This window comes from Dipodomys merriami, unplaced genomic scaffold (assembly GCF_024711535.1).
Source record: "Dipodomys merriami isolate MVZ:Mamm:240054 unplaced genomic scaffold, mDipMer1.0.p SCAF_2, whole genome shotgun sequence".
NCBI classification, from domain to species: Eukaryota; Metazoa; Chordata; class Mammalia; order Rodentia; family Heteromyidae; genus Dipodomys; species Dipodomys merriami.
This window is the reverse complement of record NW_027203381.1, coordinates 47,761,274-47,782,057: the sequence shown is the minus strand read 5'-3', so window position 1 is coordinate 47,782,057 and position 20,784 is coordinate 47,761,274. Positions and strand designations below refer to the sequence as shown.

Sequence of the window (20,784 nt, the reverse complement as noted above, 5' to 3'; positions counted from 1 at the left end):
CAGAGCTCTGCCACTAGAAGGGATTTGTCATAGTCACTTCTCTGAGCACTCATCCTCTGGTTTAAGGAGATGGAGGAGGGCTTTGAGCCTTATGGTTGCCCCACATCACCCCCACACACACAAGCTGCAAAGAAGTCTAAAAGACAAGTGTTACGGTACCTTTGGAACCTCTTTTTCAGGTCAGCTCTGTTTCTCATCAAGACTTCTTATGTAATCAATTCTATAAACACAAGAATGAGGTTCAGATGCTAGGAAGAGTTGGAGGAGGGAGAATTTCCCTGATATGGTGATATGGAAGTACTTACTAAGAGTGTAGAATGGAATCAGGATGATAGCAGTTGGAATTGGCAAAGGCCCTTCTTATGCCACTGTATCTGTATGAATGACTACAGGACAACTAACAGGGAGGAACTAGACATCACTTCACATTTATCCCTGATCTCCGATGTTCCCAAACCTCATTTCCTTCCCAAACCCACATTCATGAGGGGAGGAGGAGGAGGGAGGGGATGGGAGGAGAAGCATGTTAATTCTTGTTTCCTTGTGTTCTTTCATCTGGCTGGATGCATTTCCAGAACTGTGTAAATCAATGGATGTTTTCATTACTGCAATAAAATTTGCCTTTGTACCTGACTCCCCAAGGAGCCTGAACATAAACAGAGATTCTACAATTCACACTTCACCTCACTCAGGCACAGTCTTTGTTAAGACTCTGTTTGATCATTTTGCGTTTGATCTGCCTGTTCTCCTGGAAGGAGCTATCCCAGTCAGCTGAGAGCCCTTCTACAGCAAGCCTTCTGAAAACCCCTCTCAGGATCCAGACCAGGTGTGATGTTAATTTTACCTGTCAACTTGACAGGGCTAAGGGATGCCCAGATAGCTGACAGAACATTATTTCTGGGTGTGTCTCAGAAGATGTTTCCAGAGGGGTATTAGCATTACAGTCAGGAGGCTGAGTAAAGAACATTGCTCTCACCAATGTGAACAGACAGTATCCCATCCAGTAAAGGCACAAACAACAACATAGGAGAAGAAAGGTGAATTATTCTCTGAGCTTTTGCATGCATCTTCTCTTCGCCTTCTTGGCTCCTGGTTGGAATGGGACTTACATGGCTTCCCTCTAGTTCTCAGGCCTTTGGACTGGGGTGAGGGCAGAGGTGAGATGTTGATGTCCAGCAAGGGAATGAGGAGTTCTATCTGTAATCCTAAGTGGCCAGTAGCTGGTCAGCTCAGGCAAAGTTATTTTCCTCTTTGGGCCAGAGTGAAAACAAAAAGAGGGAAAGCAGAAGGAAGAAAAGAAGGAAGGAAGGAAGGAAGGAAGGTAGGAAGACCATCTTATTGTGTTTGAGGAAGGATTGCTACAGTGACAGATGCAAAGAGAACCCAACAAATGTTAATCAAGTAAATGTATCTCAATAAACTATGTTATTAAAGAAACAAATAATTCTGAGACAATGCAGTTTATAAACAACAACTACAACCTTGGACACAAATTCAAGCAGACCTTGATATTCACATAGAATGAGATAAATGCCAAACTCTCAATATGGTGAGGGAAAGATCCCGAGAGAGCTGAAACATGCCATAAAAAAGGCTTGAGAGATGACTTCTTGGGGACTGTTTACCCAGAAATCTTGCACACTAGCAAAAGGGTTCATACTACAGGAAGCAGCTGCCAATCCCCAGAAGTCAGCAAAGTCCAGTGAGGCTTTCCTTTCCCAAGGAGTTGAGCCTTTACAACCCTGGGTCTGAGGTGCAGGCTGGGCAGTACACGTAGCTATCAAACTTCAGGGTGAGATGTGATCATTCCCAAAAGTACAGGAAGGGTCTGATTCCTTCTTTTCTCCTCCACCTAGACCATTTCTGAACCTGGAGTTCAACACATGTACATTCTAAGGCATCTTCTGAGATGAAGTGATCACAGTCTATAGAGAAGTGATGATAACCTTCTTTTACTGCAACACATTACCTTAGATGATCAACTTGAAAAGAGGAAAGGTTATGCTAGAGGTGTGGCTGAGCGCAGAGGGCTAGCAAGTGTGAGGTCCTGAGTTCAAACCCTAGTCCTGAAAAGAACAAACAAAAAAATGAGGAAAGGGTTTTTTTGTTTTGTTTTGTTTTGTTTTAAGCTTATAGTTTTGGGAGCTTTGGGACCTTTGTTTTGGTCCTGTGGCAGCACATTGTGGTGGGAATGCATGAAGGAGGAAGTGAGAGAGGAAGGGATAGAGGGATGTGGTTCTTTTTGTTGTTGGGGGTGGTCATGGGGCTTGAACTCTGGGCTTGGGCACTGTCCCTGCACTCTTCAGTTCAAGGCAAGTGCTCTACCAAGCATCACTTCCAGTGTTCTAGTGGTTTATTGGAGATTAGAGTCTCACAGAGTTTCTTGCCCAGGCTGGCTTTGGACTGCAATCCTCAGATCTCAGCCTCCTGAGTAGCTAGGATTACAGGCGCCACCGGTGCCTGGCTGGGATGTGGTTCTTATCTTACCTTCAAGGGCAAGCCACCAGTGACCAAAAGGCCTGACAATATGCCATGCTGTTGTTGTTGTTTTTGTAGTGATACTGGCACTTGAACTCAGGACCAGAGCTCTTTCCCTTAGCTTTTTTTGCTCAAGGCTGGCACTCAACCACTTGAACTGTATCTCCACTTCCGGATTTTTTTTTCTGGTCCTTTTTCTGCCCAGCTGGCATCAACCCATAATTCTCAGATCTCAGCCTAGAAGCCTGAGTAGCTAGGGTTCCAGGTTTGAGGTGCTAGCACCTGGCAGCCATTCCTTTGAAATATTACACTATCTCCCAATAACATCCTGATGTGGCAGTTAAGCCTGGTCTGATGACTGGGCCCTTACATGATCCTTATCCAAAACACAACAGGTATTTTTAGTATTTAATTATTATTGAATATTAAAATATTCACCTCACTATGATTTTTTATTTTACATAGAAACCCTATTTGGACTAGGCCTTTAAAAGTAGACACAGAAGTCACTGGGCCTTTTATGCTAGATACAAAGGCAGCTCCACATTTGTTTGCTGCAACTATCAAATACAAGGGTACTTTGATGAAACCTTTTATCCATATATTCAATGGAAATGGAAACAGAGAGATAGATCAGAGCCTACATAGGGTCATCCATCTTGTACTAAAAACTTGGATAATTAGAATGATTGCTATTAAATACAGCGTACATAAATTAATCATGTGTAAGTGGAAACACATTTGTTCTCTCTTCAGGGAGAAGCAAAATGAAAAAGCTGACAGATCATAAGAAGCCAAAATAGAATGCTCTTCTCTCAGTTGTCTCTGCATCCATCTGTCTTGTACATACTCTTACCAACACCTATTCGTTCCAACAATATGGTTTACTCCATTCATTTAAGCAGTAGACAGGAAACTCAGATGAGATCTTCCATGCCCCTGTTGGTTTTTGTTTGTTCATTTGTTTTCTTTTCTCAACTGCACCAATAACTTGTGGTGAGGAGAAGTAGTATGAAGAACTTAATCTTAGATTAAAATACCGTCACTGAATGGCTTTGGACCCTTGTATTTAGTGTGTCTTCCATTTATTTTCACTGAAACAAAACACTAGAGTCAGCCTAACTTTATAAAGAAAAGAGGTTTATTGGGCTCATGGTTTTAGAGATTGAAGAGTATGGCACTGGCTCAGCTCTGATGAAGTCTCTCATCATACAGCCAAGAAAGCTTGACTGTGTAGCTTTATGTTGGGTGACAATGGCAGATACCCATGTATGAAGCAAGATGCACAGAGGCTCCTGAGTGGGACAATACTTAAGTGTCTATGACAATCTGGTCATGAGAACTAACTCAGTCCCCATAGAATGACCTTATTTCCTCGTAGGGCCATACATCTTATTTGTTTGTTTATGCATTTATTTATTGTTGGTTCTGGGACTTGAACTCAGGGCCTAGACACTGTCACTGAGCTTCTTTTGCTTACAGCGAGGACTCTACCACTTGAGCCACAGCGCCACTTCCTGCATTTTTGTGTATGATTAATTGGAGATGAGTCTCACAGACTTTTCTGCCCTGGCTAGTTTCAAGTCATGATCCTCATATCTCAGCTTCCTGTAGCTAGGATTATGGATTTGAGCCACCAGTACCCAGCTTGAGGACATACTTCTAATGACCTATAGACCTCATACTTTATAACAAGGCACCACTTTTTAACAATTCTATGATACCTCCAAACACCATTATCCCAAGTCCAAGCTCAGGACATACGAACCTTAAAGGAGGAGGAAAATAAACAACATTCAAATCATAGCAACATCAGAAAATTTAACCCCATGTTTCTATGCCTAAATAGGGTTACAGGTTGACCCATTGTAACAATAAGTTGTACAAGACACTATGTTGAAAATGAACTTTACAACTTCGGCGGGGAGGAGGGAGAGTACTTGTGGAGGTGGGAAAGAAGGGATGGTAGGAGAAAAACAAAGGCGAAGGCAACAATGCTCTATAGGAAATGTACTTACTATCTTGATCATGTAATTGTAACCCCTCTATACATTATTTTTACAATAAAAAGCAAACAAAAAATAGAAACAGTGTTTATTGTTCACCTTTTAATCAAAAGGATCCATCTAAAACAGTGGTCAGAATGCATGGCTCATAAAGAAATGGTCAATCAAGGGCTTTTGGTATCATTTAAAACCTCTCACTATCATACCCTTTGCTTGACAAAATGATGGAGAGGACACAGGCTAATAAAAAGACTGCTCAGTGCTGTTTCACTGGCCTCAGTGCAGGCCCAACTCATGCAGCCTTCAAGCGAGCCATACAGGCCACATGGTAATGATGAAAGCATGTGCTTCTGTAGAAGGTCCCACTGGAGTTCTGTGTTTTCAAATTAATATGCCATCAGTTCTTTGCTGATAAACTGTAAAATGTGTTTGGATCTGCTCTGGGTCTGTAGTTTCATATTTGCATTCCAAAATACTTACCTTTATTCTATTTTATTTTTATTTATTTTATACCAGTACCTGGGCTTAAACTCAGAGCCTAGACACTATCTTTTAGCTTTGTTTTGCTGAAGGCCAGAGCTCTATCACTTGAATCATAACTCAGTTTCTGGCTTTTTGATGGTTAATTGTAAATAAGCATCTCCCGGACTTTCCTGCCTAGATTGATTTCAAATCATGAGCCTAAGATCTCAGCATCCCGAGTTGCTAGAATTATAGGTGTGAGCCACCAGTGCCCAGCACCAAAATATTTTTCTTTCTTTCTTTCTTTTTTTTCCTTTTCTTTCTTTTTTTAAAATTAAGTTTGATATTATGACAATAGGGTCCCAAGTGGAAAGTTGCCTTATGTGTATTTTCTAGGACACGCTAAACTTGAAAATACCCTTTAACAAACCAAAGCACACTTTAACAATTCTAAAAGAAAATTTCAAGGGATGGAAGTATCTTAAATGGTGAGATGATTTTGTTTTGCTAATTTATTCTTTGGGATGGTTTTTGACACTAAGCATCATGCTTCCTATGGAATTGGTAGGCAATGATAATGTGGCAGCTTTAGATATTTTTAATTTTTCTTAAACAATGAAAACAGCAAGAACATCTAAGCCCTGTGCTAAAAAACAGATAAGTTTTTATTTTCCAGTTTGGGGAACATTTATAATATTAGGCATATTCATTTATTTGAGTCTTTTACCATGCCCCCAAAATATGTGAATACTAAATTTCCATTTGGGGAAAAAATCCACTGGAAACATATATTTGAAGGACAAATTCCAAATAGGTTTTCTTTTTTTTTTTTTTAATTGTGAAAATACTGTACAGAGGGGTTACAATTACATGGGCAAGATAATGAGTACATTTCTTATCAAGCATTGTAGCCTCCTCCTTTGTTTCCCCTTCCCATCCCTTCCCATCCTCCCCCTGCCCCCACCCAATTCTCCCTGCTCCCCCTCTTCCCCCACCAAAGTTGTAAAGTTCGTTTTCCACATAACGACTTGTACATCTCATTGTTGCAATGGGTCCACCTGTATCCCTATTTAAACGATTTGTTTTTCCCCTTCCCCTCCACAAATTATACCGACAAGCAAGAGTTATACTGTGGGGGAGAGATGTACAATGCAACAAAGAAATAATCTTATAAATGTGTTAGAAACAATCGCATGAAAGAAAAAAAAACATTTGAATACATATCTTAGGGTTCATTTCCCTAACATCACCTTATCTGACCTTTTCTGCTTGACTCAGACATATACTCGATATTGCAAATAAGGGAAACCATGAGACCTATGTTTCTTTAGGCCTGGCTTACTTCACTTAACATAATTTCCAAATAGCTTTTCTTACTGTGCATTTTAAATTATTTTCATGATGTAGTTGAAAGTTTGAGGGTTTTTGCAAATATATTCTTCACTTAATTTATGTAATTTCTGATTTATGCTCCTACATATTTTGGTGGCTTCTTAAAGTTTTGTTTTAAATCAGAAGGCTTTTTTATAAAAAAAAAATCAGAGATACAATCAAGAAAGACACTTAGTCCAACTATTTCTCAAGCCATTTCTTTAACCTTCCTCCAGTGGAAACAGAGGAAATGTGTTGACTTGTGATATTCACACAGCTTGCAAACCTAAATACTAGTTGCTTGAGGGAAACACATTTGGCATGGTCCTCAGAGAGAAACATTCAGCATAGGTCTCAAAGAGAGAAAAACATATATATATATATATATATATATATATATATATATATATATATATATATATATAATACTTACTATGCTTTTAAAGTACAATAAGAACAAATCCAGGAGATCCCTTAAGTGAATGCAATTCTGAATTTTATATGATTGTCTTTATGCAGGAAAAGGAAATGTTACAAAAATTACAATTCACTAAAAGTAATACTACCAAAACCAAAGTAGATAGAACTAATTTAGCACCATGGGACATGGGAAGCCTTCCTCCTACCCAGGATCAAAGTTTAATTCCAGAAGATGGTCATAGGTCAGCAAACAAAGCCCTGAGAGGAGCAATGACTGATCCTAATCTGTGGCAGGTTAGTGACAAAGTCAGGACATGACAGGACTTCCTTCTATTCAGAATGACCTAGTAGAACTTATTGTCCACCCGCCATCAGCTGCAGGATACCTGATTGCTCTAAGTGTCATGGTGTTCACAGAACATTCTTCAGTGTTGGAGATCTACACGCTGACCTGTCCAACATGGTAACATCCTGGCACAAATGACTGTCAGGAATGTGAAATAATTGGTTAGAGGACCTGAAATTTTAACTTTACTTACATTGAATGATTTGAACATATTGCATAATAATTTGAGTAATTTGGAAGCCCATATCTAGCCAGTGGCTGCTTTATCAGAAGATGCATCTCTTGAGAGCCATAGGATAGGACACCAAACTCCAAATGTCCTATCTGCTTTGGGCCCTACACCAGAGCAGGATGTGGTTGGAAGTCTTATACAGATCCAGGACTAAATCGAGCAGAGAGGGAAGAGCCAGAGGAATCTGGTTCTGAGCATAGTTAGCAATGGCCTTGGCCAGGAGTGATGGAAGATGGCTCAAATGCTCTTCCAATCAAAACAATGAGAGCAGTCAGAAGCCACGGAGTAATCAGAAATCTCTGCACCGACCTTGATGGATGCTTTTGGGACAGGTGATGGGGAGATCTGGCTGGAGTTTACAGTGATGATTCTAGTGACTGGTTTAGGCTTACTAGTATATCTATGTACCTCTACTTATCATTCATATCTTTCCACCACTCCCAGCTATGTGGTATGGAGAGTGCTTATGGGGAACCACAGTGCCCATGTGGAAAATGTCATGAGTTCAACTAGGATACACTGCTTATAATACAAAACAAAAGTTGAAAAAACATAGAAAAAGTTAAAAAAAAAATGAGTACAGTAGTAAGAGGTAACAAAAAATTAAGGCTCATTTTATAACCCAGGTCCAGTTGAAGAAACATAAACCATCTTGCATACTGTCTTTCTCAAGAAGAAAATGTATTTAGAGTACAGCAACATGGTAATTTGTTTCAGTAATTTCTAAAATTTTCACCCCTAAAAAGAAACTCTCTGGTGATAAAGAAATAATAAGCAAATGATTTGAAACCATAGCCGATATTGCATTTATTATCTGAAAAGATATGATTTCAAAATAAAGAAGAATTGATGCTCATAACATTTTATTATCCTTTCAACATTTTTTCTTCTACAGAAATGAGTCTTCTTTCTCAGAAATGAGTCAGTCCAATGCAGTTCAAGTAAAAAGATTCTTAAACACAAACTTCAACTATGGTTTTTCCAAATGTGATTGTTCATAATAATCATAAATATTGCAGTAAATGAAAAAATATTACTCTTTTTACACTAATATATTGCATTAGCTATAGAAAGTGATGTCAGGTTTAAATTTAATTACTTCTATTTTATTTCTGCTATTTGCTGCTTGCTTATTGTTTTATTGTCTGAGTTTCCAAATATTTCTTAAAAGATACAATATTTCTTCATCAACTAGCAACAGAAACAATGTAAATAAACAATCCCTTACAAATTAAATGAAACCAACCAATCATAAGTACACAGGTACTGTTCAGATAAAGAGTAAATGGGCCTAGATACTGTGTCTGCTAAGACAAGAAGACTACTGGAGAAAGACAAAGGCTCACACTGCATATGGGCTGCCATTGCTGAGGTGGATTCATGGCCTGAGACCATAGCAACCAGCCACAGGTGCAACTGGTTGCTCACTTGTAATGTCAGAACCATGGCAGCAGGTATGACTGAGACATCCCAGGTACTTAGACACTTATCCTGAGGCATGTTTAACAGATTCTCCCTGCCTTGTTTCTCCTAGCTTGTATATACTGCTGAACCAACCCATTCACATCTTTGTTATATACCTGTGTCTTACCTATAAGGCTTATTTATTCTTTTTACCTGACTTTCAGAATAAATGTTTGACTCTTGCCCCATGTCTATGAAAATTTGTATTCTTCATTCAAAGACAAGAACTTAAAAGACTGAGTTTAGAATAATGTACTTCTCTTAGGGTTTCCTTGAGTTCTCACCAAGCACTGGTGACGCATATGCAATAAGCAAAAGGATGAATTACATTCTGACTTCCTTGGAGTAGCCAAAACAGCAGGGAGAAGACAAAGTGGACTTTCATTAGCCCATGCAATTCATATAGCTTAGTTGTGAAAATAAGAGTTGTTATGAATGTCCGTTGCCTTCAAATACAAAGGGTGAATTCACTTCTTACCTAATTTGTGTTGTATTTTCTCTTCTTCAGAAAGCCACATGGAAAGTCACATGCAAAGTGTTCAGGCACTACAGGCCAAGGAAGTGACCTTGCTAACTTGGTTTCCCTTTTCCATCACCATTTCTTGTAAGGTATTTCCTTCTCCCTGGATCCCTTGAAATTCTTTCTCTGAAACAAAAGTCTTTAAGTTTGTCAAAATCTGACTCACCAGACAATGTGTGCCCAATTCTCTTCCCTGGCTTCAGGGAACAGGAAAACAACAACCTGGCTTTCCAGACTCTGAGAGACTAGTAGAGAGAGTTTGTGTAAGTTGAGAAATGTTGTGATGACTCCATACAACAATGAAGACTATAAAAGAGGGAGAATATTCTAGAAATGATGGGGGAGGAGTTTTAGACACCTGGGTCAAAGGGTGCCTCTCTGAGGTTTTCACTAATCTGACACCAAAGTAAGGTAATCCAGCCATACACCTGATCAAGAAGAGAAGGATCCAGAAGGCAGAGGCACCACACCCTGACAGATGAGAAGGAGCTGAGTGAATTTGAGGAAGGCAAAGAAGGTGGGTGAACAAGGAAGTGGTGTAAGCTTGAAGTCAGAGAGATAGGTGGGGAAGGAAACAGGATTTTATTTTTAGGGCAAAGGCGGTCATTGGAATATTTTGAGCAGGACAAGGATGTTGTCTGATTTATGTTACTGAAAGGCCAGGGTAGGGCAGGATTCTTAAATAAGACATAAATAAATAAGCATAAAGGAGACGATTTCTAAATTTTGCTATGCAAAAAATTCTGTTACCCAAACCCCAAGTTTAAAAACTAAAGGGACAAACCATTATGCAATAATCAGTTTCCAGACTAGATAAGGTTTTTGTTGTTGTTTCTAAAAACAAGAAATAGGAAGGGAAAGTGCTGTAGAAATGTGGATTGAATGCATAAGAAAATAGAAGTCAATTCGTGTGTAAAGATGTTCAAAAAGACTGGCATTCAGAGACACCAAAAATTTAAATGACATAGGTAAGATACTACTTGATACCTGTCAGAGTGGTAAAAATTACATAGGCTAACAATATAAAGACTTGCAAAGGATGTAATGGACAGAAGCTCCATTTTAAGTTGACCATAGATTGGCAAGCAACATTTGGAGAGTGGTTTGGCAAGATCAGTATAAGTGGAAAATATCTACCCTGTAGGTATAGATTATAGATGGTAGATAAATTCTTTCACAGACATTCAGGGAAATACCTCAAATGTGTTTATAGTATGTAGCAGTTTGCAATAACAAAAGACAACCAAATTGTCAATAGTAAAATGGGTAGATTTTTTTTTAATTTTATTTTATTTTATTTGAGAACATACTGTACAGAGGGGTTACAATTACATGGGCAGGATAATGCATACATTTCTTACCAAGCATTGCAGCCTCCTCCTTTGTTTACCCTTCACCTCCCTTCCCAGCCTCCCCCCTCCCCCCACCCAATCATACCCCCCTCCCCCCCCACACCGACATTGTAAAGCTGATTTTGACATGACATTTTGTACTTCTCATTGTTGCAACAGGTCCCCCTGAATCCTTAAACGACTTGTTTGTCCCCATCTCCTCCACATGTTATACTGACATCAAATATAGTGAAAGCGGGGGTTACACTGTGGGGGAGGGACATACAAAGCAACAAAGAAATAATCTTACAAATGCGTTAGAAACACATGCATGAAAGAAACGAAAACATTAAAATACATATTTAAGGGTTCATTTTTCTAACATCACATTATCTGACCTTTTCCACTTGACTCATACCTATACTAGATATTGCAAATAAGGGAAACCATGGGACCTATGTTTCTTTGGGCCTGGCTTACTTCACTTAATATAATTTTTTCCAAACCTTTAAAATGGGTAGATTTTATTTAATGTATTCTTGTGAAATGAATGTGTCGGACTCATAGATATTAAAATAGATTAATTTAACAAACTTATTATGGCTTATAAGAAAGAACAAGGAGGTGTTCCTGTACATCTTTTAGTCTAGGATATCATTTATCTTAGGATTCCACATAATCTCAGGATTCCTATCTGGTCCTTAGAGTACAGACACTGTGGGAAATGTTAATTAGAGACCTATAAGCAAGGAAAGCAGCACAGTGTTTCAGGTGACCAATTTCTAAGATTGTAGGACAAATACTGCCTTTTTTAAAAAATAAAAAGCCTTTTTCCCTCGTCTGGGCTGGCCTCAAGTTCATGATTCTCCTGCTTCTACCTCCTGATTAGCTAGGATTCAAATGCTACCTCATCGATGATGTCAAAATATTTGGACAAGAACTCATGGGTCTTGGTTCCTATGCCTGGTTTCTTGCTAACCACCTTACTAAATAATACCTTCTACTCTTCTTTCCCACAATTGGGTAACTTGGTTTCATATCTGCTACTCCAACTCTTCATTTTAAGATGGTGGGTACGTCCCTCAGTGCCTTAGACCCACTTCATCTTGACCATCTATGTAGGTCCATCAGTTACCCAAGACAGCATGCCACCTGCTCCACTCTCCTCCCTTTGCTTTTAGTGGATCCTGGCTATCCTTGCTTAGTCCCTACTGCAGTTCTATCCATTCAAGTCCTTGATCCCTACCACACTTGTGAAGTGTGCAAGCAGGTAGCACATTGTCATCAGTAATAACCCCATGGATGGTGCTTGAGTCGAGAGCGTGGATTTAATATGTCAACACACAGTAGCACAGTAAGGGGAGTCAAGTGGCAGAAGAAAGATAGCAGTATGGAATAAGGGATAGGGAATACTCAGGAGGTGTGGCAAGGAAGCCATCAGTTGCATGTAAGTATGTAGTGAGAACCAAGCTGGGGTTCAGAGACCCAGGCCCTGAAAATGGAGGTGGCCAGACAGTAAAGCAGTGATAGGAATAAAAGATGTGAAGGTGGCTTACCAAGATCCAGATGTCTAAGTGTAAGAGTGGGAGGTAGAAGAAAGATGTACATCATATTAGAACCATGAGATTAGAACCTTGCAGGAACATAGTTAGTATATAGTGCCAGAGACTAATTTAGATATATGTTAGGTTGGTTTTGTCCCAGGAAGATGAGGATGTCCTTGATAGCAGGTGCAAATTGGTAGGTCTGGTAGGTCTAGAGCTGTGTCTGGGGAGGGGATGCCACAGCCAACAGGAGCCCAGTAGAAGGATGGAGGGCAGCTCTTCTCTGAGGCCCCACAAACCTGCATTCAAATCCTTCACTCTCCATGAAGAGAGGTGGATGAGGAGTTGAGATAAGCAGTTTAAAAAAGATGGATGTGAGGGAGAAGAGCCGTTACAGGAGAGATATGTTCTCAACCTCCCCCCCACACACACACACACTGCCATGGATGCCTGAAACTACCAAGGGCACCAGACCTACATCTACTCTCTTTTTTTTCATTATATATCCACAGATATCTATGATGGGGTTTAATTTATAAATTAGGCACATTAAGAGATTAACAATAATTAAAATACATCAATTATAACAATATACTGCCATACAAGTTTTGTGTATGTGATCCCTTTCTCACAAAGTACCTTCTTGTACTTTGACCTTGTCACTTAAAGGAAATTCTTTGCACCTTCTGTTTAACATAACTGAATGACCAGCATCACTGATCTGGGGTCACTCTGGGACTCTTACTTTGCAGAATGAGGATTATCTGAGTCCATGACTGTGACACCATGACAGGGAGGTCTGTTAACAAAGATGACTCCTGAGTGACTACTGGACAGGTGGGCTATACTGTGTGGCTATGGAAACAAAGGGTTGAGTCACATCCAGGCAGGATAGAACTGGATAGCCCAAGATTTTATCACACTACTCTGAATGGTGCAGTTGAAAATGTAGGAATTGTTCACTTCTGGCATTTTCTATTTAATGTTGCTGGGGTGCTGCTGATTGCAGGTAACTGAAAATGTGAAAGGTGAAACCACAGATAGGCAAAATCACAAGCCACAGGGGACAATTGTATTAAAGATGATTAAAAGGAACTAAGCAGACAGCTCTGGGAGCCAGGTTATTTTCTAGAACACTGTAATGTTGATTTGTGCTACCATGATGGTTTTCCAAATATTGCACTTTGACCAATGTTGAGCTTAGTGTGAATCTGTTGGAGGGGAATTGGGTAAGACAATCGCATGAGGGTGGTGTGTTAGAGTGTCTCTGGTCAGCACACAAGAGACAGGCCAAAATCGCCATTGACTTTACAGTAAGCAAAATCAAGAGTATACAAAAAAATCTTTCTAAAGAAGTAATGTCTGTGGCTTCACTCAAACACAGGCTTTATAGACATTCTGGAAGCTTCTTGGACTAATTCTCCCACAGAGATATTAATAGATGTCATATGAAATGGAGAGGGGTATGTGATGGGAGTTATATTTAATAAGACTTTGGACAAACATAAATCTCTTTGTCCCTTTCTAAATTTGGGGTGTTTCAGTGCCTTTAAAGGATAACAGCACTATAGTCATAGTAATTATAGTCTAGACAGCAGCAACTTTCCTCTCTGTGGGACGAAGCATGTGGCCACCTCTGACTCACATTTTCTCCTGGGAATAAAAGGTAGGTGCATGTGGTGTCCAGGCACTAATGTCCCAGTTGATGATACAGACAACTCTCCCAATGTGACAGGTGTGTCTGAGGTCTGGAATCCCTGTACAGTCATGGGTGTGCTATCTTTAGGCCAGGCACCACATTTCTAGCTTTTAAGGATGCTGTATTTTACTAAATCTAGAATACCACTAACTATAGAAGTACTAATGTTTTATGCACCACTAATTTTAAAAGTCACTAGAAGTTGCAACCGGAAAACTGCGTCCTTGCTAAGATACACCCTGATTCCAGAGATACTCAGGTGAAAACAGGAAGAAGTATAGACTAGATTAGAATAGATGGAGAATAGTACTCATGCTATGAAACCTCTGGAAGAGAATGGACTGGAGCCTTCACATAGGCTGAATGTTTTATTTTATTTTATTTTTTGTGAACATACTATACAGAGGGGTTACAATTACATGGGCAAGATAATGAGTACATTTCTTATCAAGCATTGTAGCCTCCTCCTTTGTTTACCCTTCACATCCCTTCCCAATTTTCATTGATGCTGATGCTGGGGGACTTGAACTCAGGAACTGTGGTTTTAGCTTTTTGTTTTTTTTCTCAAGGCTGGTGATCTATCACTTGAGCCACAGATGCACTTCTAGCTTTGTGGTAATTAATTAGAAAGGAGAGTCTCAAACTTTTCTGGCTTCAAACTGCAAACTTCAGATCTCAGCCTCCTAAGTAGGTGTTAGCTACTGGTACAAGGCACACAGCCTGACCTATTTTTAATTAATGAATTAATTAACTAATGTGCATGGTCCTGCAGTTTTTTAACTCAGGTCCTGACCAACTGTCCTCAATTTTTTTTGTGTGTGAAAGGCTACCATACTACCACTTGAATTATATCTCCACTTCTGGCTTGCTTTGATGGTGAGAGATAAGAGTCTCACAGACATTCTTTCTCAGGCTGGCTTTAAACCATGATTCTCAGATTTCAGCCTCCTGAGTAACAGATTACAGACATAAACCATTGGTGCCAGGCTATAGCTTGAACTTTTAAAGAGTAAACTAAATTCCAGGTCAAGTCACATTTGCAGGAAAGCTAACAGTGGCTCCAAGAAAGAGTTCACAGGGGCTGGCCAGGAACCAAGAAGACCCCAGGGTCTGTACTGTACCTGGTTCTACCCAGAGCCTGGTACAGGGGGCATACAGGCATGTGGATGAAGAAAGGCACTGATGCCTGGGTCTGGACTCATTGGACTGGATGGATGAGTCTATCTTCACCTCATGTGGGGCTGACAGGGCTCAACTCCCCTCATATCTGGTAAGTGGGTGGCCTGAGGAGGTTGCACAACAGGCAGCGAAAGGAGCAGCAGGTGGGTTTCTGGCCCTGGGTGCAGGGAAACGAGGAGCATGATCTTCATGGTGACCATAGAGCTGGTGCTTCCTGGGTAGAGGCTAAGGGCACATGTTTTTTATCCCCTAAAATATCTGGTTGGAGTGATTCCCACCCTGAAGAGAAAAGGGGGTTCTTGCTACAATGTAAATGTGTTTCCCATAATTTCACTTAAGGTCATTTGAGATTGAAATGACAAGTAATTTGTCCCATTCCAATGAGGCAGGAGCCATCAAGATAAACTTCCTTAAGCTGGGCACCAGATGTTCATTCTTGTAATCCTAACTACTCAGAAGGCTGAAATATAAAGGATCTGAGGTTTGAAGCCAGCCTGGGAAGGAAAATCTATGAAACTCTTCAGTTAACCACCAAAAATGCAGATAAAGCCCCATCCTTGAGCAAAAAAACAAAAAACCCTAAAGGACAGTGTCTAGGCACCGAGTTCAAGCCCCAAGGCCAGCACACACACATAAAAGTATAAACTTCCATGCATAAGCCTGCTGCATAGATCAGGGTGGCAGTAACAGAATGAGGCCAGAGGACTCAGGATGTCCTATGACTGAGTGAAGCAGTGGAATGGCACCTAAGTAATCTCACACAGCAGCAGTATTACTAAACTCAGAGGTGGCCTATGTTCCCTCAGTGCCAGGCTACAGTGCTAGAATCTGAGCAACTTCACTCCATGCAATTAATCTACACCCATAATAGTGTGTGTGTGTGTGTGTGTGTGTGTGTGTGTGTGTGTGTGTGTGTGTTAGTGTGTGAGTGTGTGAAGGGAGCAACAAACTAGAGAGAGTAAGCCTATTTTCTATGGGCAGAGCTAACTAGTGGTTACCATTTAGGGCACTTTGTGTGGAAGTCAACAAGAATTGATGGAAAGTAGTGCAGTTCCCAAAGGAGCTAGTGCAGAAAATGGAGGGGGGCAGGGAAGCCATACATGAAAGATTGACAAGTGAAACTTCTTTCAGAACTGATAAAACTGAACAGAAATCAGGATGTATAATCGCCAAAATAATGGAGAGGGGAAAAATAAAGTGAGAAGCAGGGAGAATATTATCAGACAGTATTTTTTAAAGCAATTAATTTTAATCTCTTCCCCAGGGTCAGAGTTCACCTTTAAGATGCCCCAAAAGATATCTGGCACTTTGATATAGGAGGATATGGTCCAGTCTTGTGCTGGTTTAGGATACAGAAAGGCATATGAAGTTGAGGTTCAAACTACTCTGGGCTAAGGTGGGACTGAAGGAAGTGGTTTGGGAGAGACAGGAAGGGTGTGGGGCTTGAGTTCTGATTAGCAGAGGTAGTTTGTCCTGGTGAACACTGGAGCAGACAGGGCAGTATGAACCCTCAGGCTGGGTAGCTGCTGTCGTGGGAGCTCCTATCTGTCCAGTTCACCAGCTCACTTCTTTGTAACTCCAACTGGATCTTTGGGCCCCTTCCTCAGAATCGCTGGCATGGATGATGTTTCTGCTGATGTAGACACTGAAGTCTCCTCAGATGGTCCCAGGGGCAGCCTCGGTTGAGTCATTGTATCCTATCATGGCTCTTGAGGCCTGGACCACATTGTATCCTTCCCAGACCATAGCCACCATGGGCCAACAGCTCATGTAGTTTATGAGGGCTAGGTAGAAGGGCTTCCTCTGTAGGTCCTGGTAGTGCTCAGCAAGGATGCTCTCTGGGGCCTGTAGCATCTTCATCCCAACCGCCTTGAAGCCACACCTCTCAAAGCACTGTATCACAGCCCCCACCAGCCTCTGCTGTACCCCGGAGAACCCTCCTGGGCACTGGTGCACTCATCTGGATGGAGGCCTGCACTGCAGGCTGCACCCCCTACGGGGTCTATTTTCAGACAATATTAAAAAAAATCAGAAACAGAGGGGAAAGGAAGCAGCCATTAGAAAACTGAGACAAACAGAACATCCATATACAATGGTAGCAGTTCATCTAAATATGTGAGTATTCATCATCAATATAAATGTGTATACACACACACACACACACACACACACACACACACACACACACACACACACACACACACACACACACACACACACACACACACACACACACACACACACACACACACACACACACACACACCAGCCCCCAGCAGTATCTCCTGAGCTTTCCTCTGAAACTTATTGACTCTGATCTTTCCCTTCCAGGAGTAAGAGGTACACTAGTCGAGGCTACAAGGTAAATGTGTTTCACCCAACTTCACTTAAGGTCATTTGGGATTTAAATGAATGGTACAAATTACTCAGTTCTTTTTAGTTTTTTTTTTTTTAGGGAGACATTTCAGTTTTTTTAGGGAGACATTTTGATATGTAGGGAACAGTAATCCAGGACCTTTTAGATGAGAATCTGCACTGTATGAAACCCCATGCCAAATGCAAAAGATTTAAAGACAAATCCTTGTCTCTGGAGTGAATAGTGGCCTTGGAGCTAATGGGTGACACAAACACATGAGTTTATTATAGCACTAGATGAGTCACAGATGTCCCTGACATAGTGGGAGTCGAGGCCAGTTTATGAAAGAAGTAAGGTCTGAATGGGGTTCTGAGGGATGAGTAGTAGGAGGTAGCCAAAGTAAAGGGCATTTCATATAGTTAAATTAGTGTGAACAAATCACAGAGGGGGAAAAGGTCCTGAATGACTTGGGAAACTGCAGGCAAATGGGCGTTACTGCAGACGCAGAAGGAAGGAAGTAGCTGAGAACTGTTATTTCAGCCTTTGAGCACCCTTCAGGCCAGGACAGATTTGGAATGAAAACAGCCCAATCTCAAACTGCCTAACCCCTGATCTCTAAAAAGAAAATCCTTGGACTGTCTCTCCATGTTTTCCGATCAAATTCCTTCTCTAAAGAGTTGTTATGTGGGGCTTCAAAGAAGAAATCGGGAAAGGTGTCTTGGCTCTCAGCGATCAGGGCAGGTGGTAGCTCAGAGCTCTGGTCTTGGGTGCAGAAAGTCTGGAATCTGAGCTCTTCGGCCTACAGCCTGAATAGTTGGTAAATTACTTAGTCTCTGAGCCACAATTTTCTCCTGATTAATGATGATAAGTAATCTTTTCTGAAAACTGTGAATATAGGTATAATCATGTCCCTCATTGTATAGATGAGAAATTAAGGCACAGAGACCCACATAACTAACCCCTATCACCTAGCCTCAGGCATGGCTGTCTGCTTATAGATTGTATGTGGGAAGATGGATGGAGGTATACCTTGTACCCATAGGCACTGGACATATGATGTATGTGATCTATGACCCAACACTCTCCTCACTCTCCCACGTAGCCCTTTCCTTCTTTTGATCAGTCCTGGTGTTTTCCATGAGAAGTGATAAGAAGTTCCCTTACCTATCTGTAATGAATCAAAGGTGAAACACATGTTGGTTCAATTCCATTTAAACCCAGGAAAATGTAGCTTTGAAATTGTTCAGAATCACATTCTGTCTTGAGTGGATAAAAAAAAAAAAAGTTCTTCATTTCTTAATCCTCCCAGGTCCTACAAGCACTGGATATGACTACTTCGCCCATATAGAAAACAGCTTTGAGAGACAAGTATTTCTTTCTTCCAAGTCCTTTCTTCAGAGTATATTGTGAAATGAGGGCAGGTAGCAGCCAGATAGGCACCCTGGATATGCAGAATTAACTTGTCAAAATACAATCCAGTTATTAGACATTTTCTCTGTCTTTTGTCTTTACACCATTCCAAATTTAGACTGAGACAGGACCCATGAATCGGAGATGAAGGGTGATAAGAAGAAGCCCATATATGAAATTGGCTAATGTTTCCATTACTGAACATTCTGAAACTCTTAACCCTTGTTGTAAATTCCACATCAATCACATCCATGCCCCAATCCCACTACTTGATGGAGGAGCTTTGCTGGGCTGCCCAGAAAGCTGACATTCTGTGTGGTGAGGGGCCTGGTTGGGTGAGAGTAGCCAGATGAGCGTGGTTAAGGTTGGTGGTTGCTGCATTCCCTGTGTGAGCCCAGGTCGTGCACTCGTGCCCTATTAAATCCTGACCAGAGTGAACGGTGCTTTGGGTCTGACCATGTGAAAGACTGTGCCCCTGCTAAACTTCCTAGAGAAAAATCACATTCTCTCAGCCACTTCCTTTTTATCTAATGAAACGTGTCACCCAATGTTATCTAATTCTATACTGATCACATATTGAACGTGAAAAACTTGAAACAAGTACTGAAAAGACATCAGTGTATTTATTGTTCGTACCATCTATGGACAAAGAAAATCTTGGCATTTGTTAATGATATGGAGATCATCCCACTCATGTCATTCTAGAAAAGAAGTATTTTGCTTTATGTTCAAAGCCTTTGTCCAGAATACAAGTCCTTGTTCTACTCCCTGGATACACAGACATACACTTCCCCAGTAGTTCAGTACTTTCTCAGAATCCAAAGTATAAAATAGTGATGATTTCAGGCCTGGAAGGATTTATGGGCCTGCCTAGTTGGGTGGTAAATAATACATAATGTCTCCCACCAATACTGAGAAGGTAAAGATAGTAACAAAAGCTGAAGAGCACCTTATCCCTTAAACAAACAAACAAAACAGAGAAAAATGCCACAAACAGAAGGCTGGGTGTGGTGATGCACACTTGTAATTGCAGTACTCAGGAAGCTGAGAGTAAGACTGGAGAACTGTGAGTTGAAGGCCAGCCTGGGCTACATAATGAGACCTGATTTTAAAACAAAACAAACAATAACAATGTGAAAACTAAACAGCCACCACAAATGAAAGTAAAATCAAACAAAACAAAAAGAAAAGCACCTGTAAGGCCAAGGTTCCCAGAGTTTGTTTTCCATGTTCTCACACAAACAAAAGTTAAGCTGTGTTACAAAGTTGACAAACAAACCAGTTCCTAACAAAGCTTCTTCTGCAACTCAGTTTCTATAGGCTCTTTCTCCCAAGCCAGAAAAGAGCAAAGTTCTATAGCATCGCCCTCCCATATAGCCCACTAACATTCTAGTCCCTTTTCATCTTGCTTTCTCTCTTTGTCTTCCTGGTCATGCGTGTGTGCAGTTTTGTGTACGTATCTTGAACTCAGGGCTTCATGTTCTCGCTTGCCTATTTTTGCTCAAGGCTAGCATTCTACCACTGGAGCCACAGTTCCACTTCTGGCTTTTTGCTGTTAGAAGGAGGTAAGAGTCTCACAGACTTTCCTGCTTAGGCTGGTTTGGAACTACAGTCCTCAGATCTCAGCTTCTTGAATTGCGAGGATTACAAAGTTGTGCCACCAGTACTTGGTGAGTATGCTCATTTTATAGAAAGGCTGAAATAGAATCCTGCAAAAAGCCCTCACCATCTCATTTCAGAAATTCTGGATAGTTGGAAACTTTGGTAATACTCCTTCCACCCATTCTAAACATGAGTTCAAAGTGACTTTGCAAAGACCTAACTTTCTCTCCTAATGCTTCATTTTATTTCTCTCATTTTAAAGGCCCAGTGTAAGTGTCTTTGTAGGAGCTTTAGTATTTTGGGTCTGGGCTGAAGCAAAAGGAAATGGCATCATACTGGCAAGAATTCAGCATTTAACATTTCA

General features: G+C 40.7%; 1 pseudogene; it reads right to left on the bottom strand.

Annotated features, from left to right (window-relative positions):
- Positions 1–16,562: 16,562 nt before the first annotated feature.
- On the bottom strand, positions 16,563–16,975 carry LOC138831622 (nucleoside diphosphate kinase, mitochondrial-like; annotated as a pseudogene).
- Between the last annotated feature and the right edge of the window lie 3,809 nt (positions 16,976–20,784).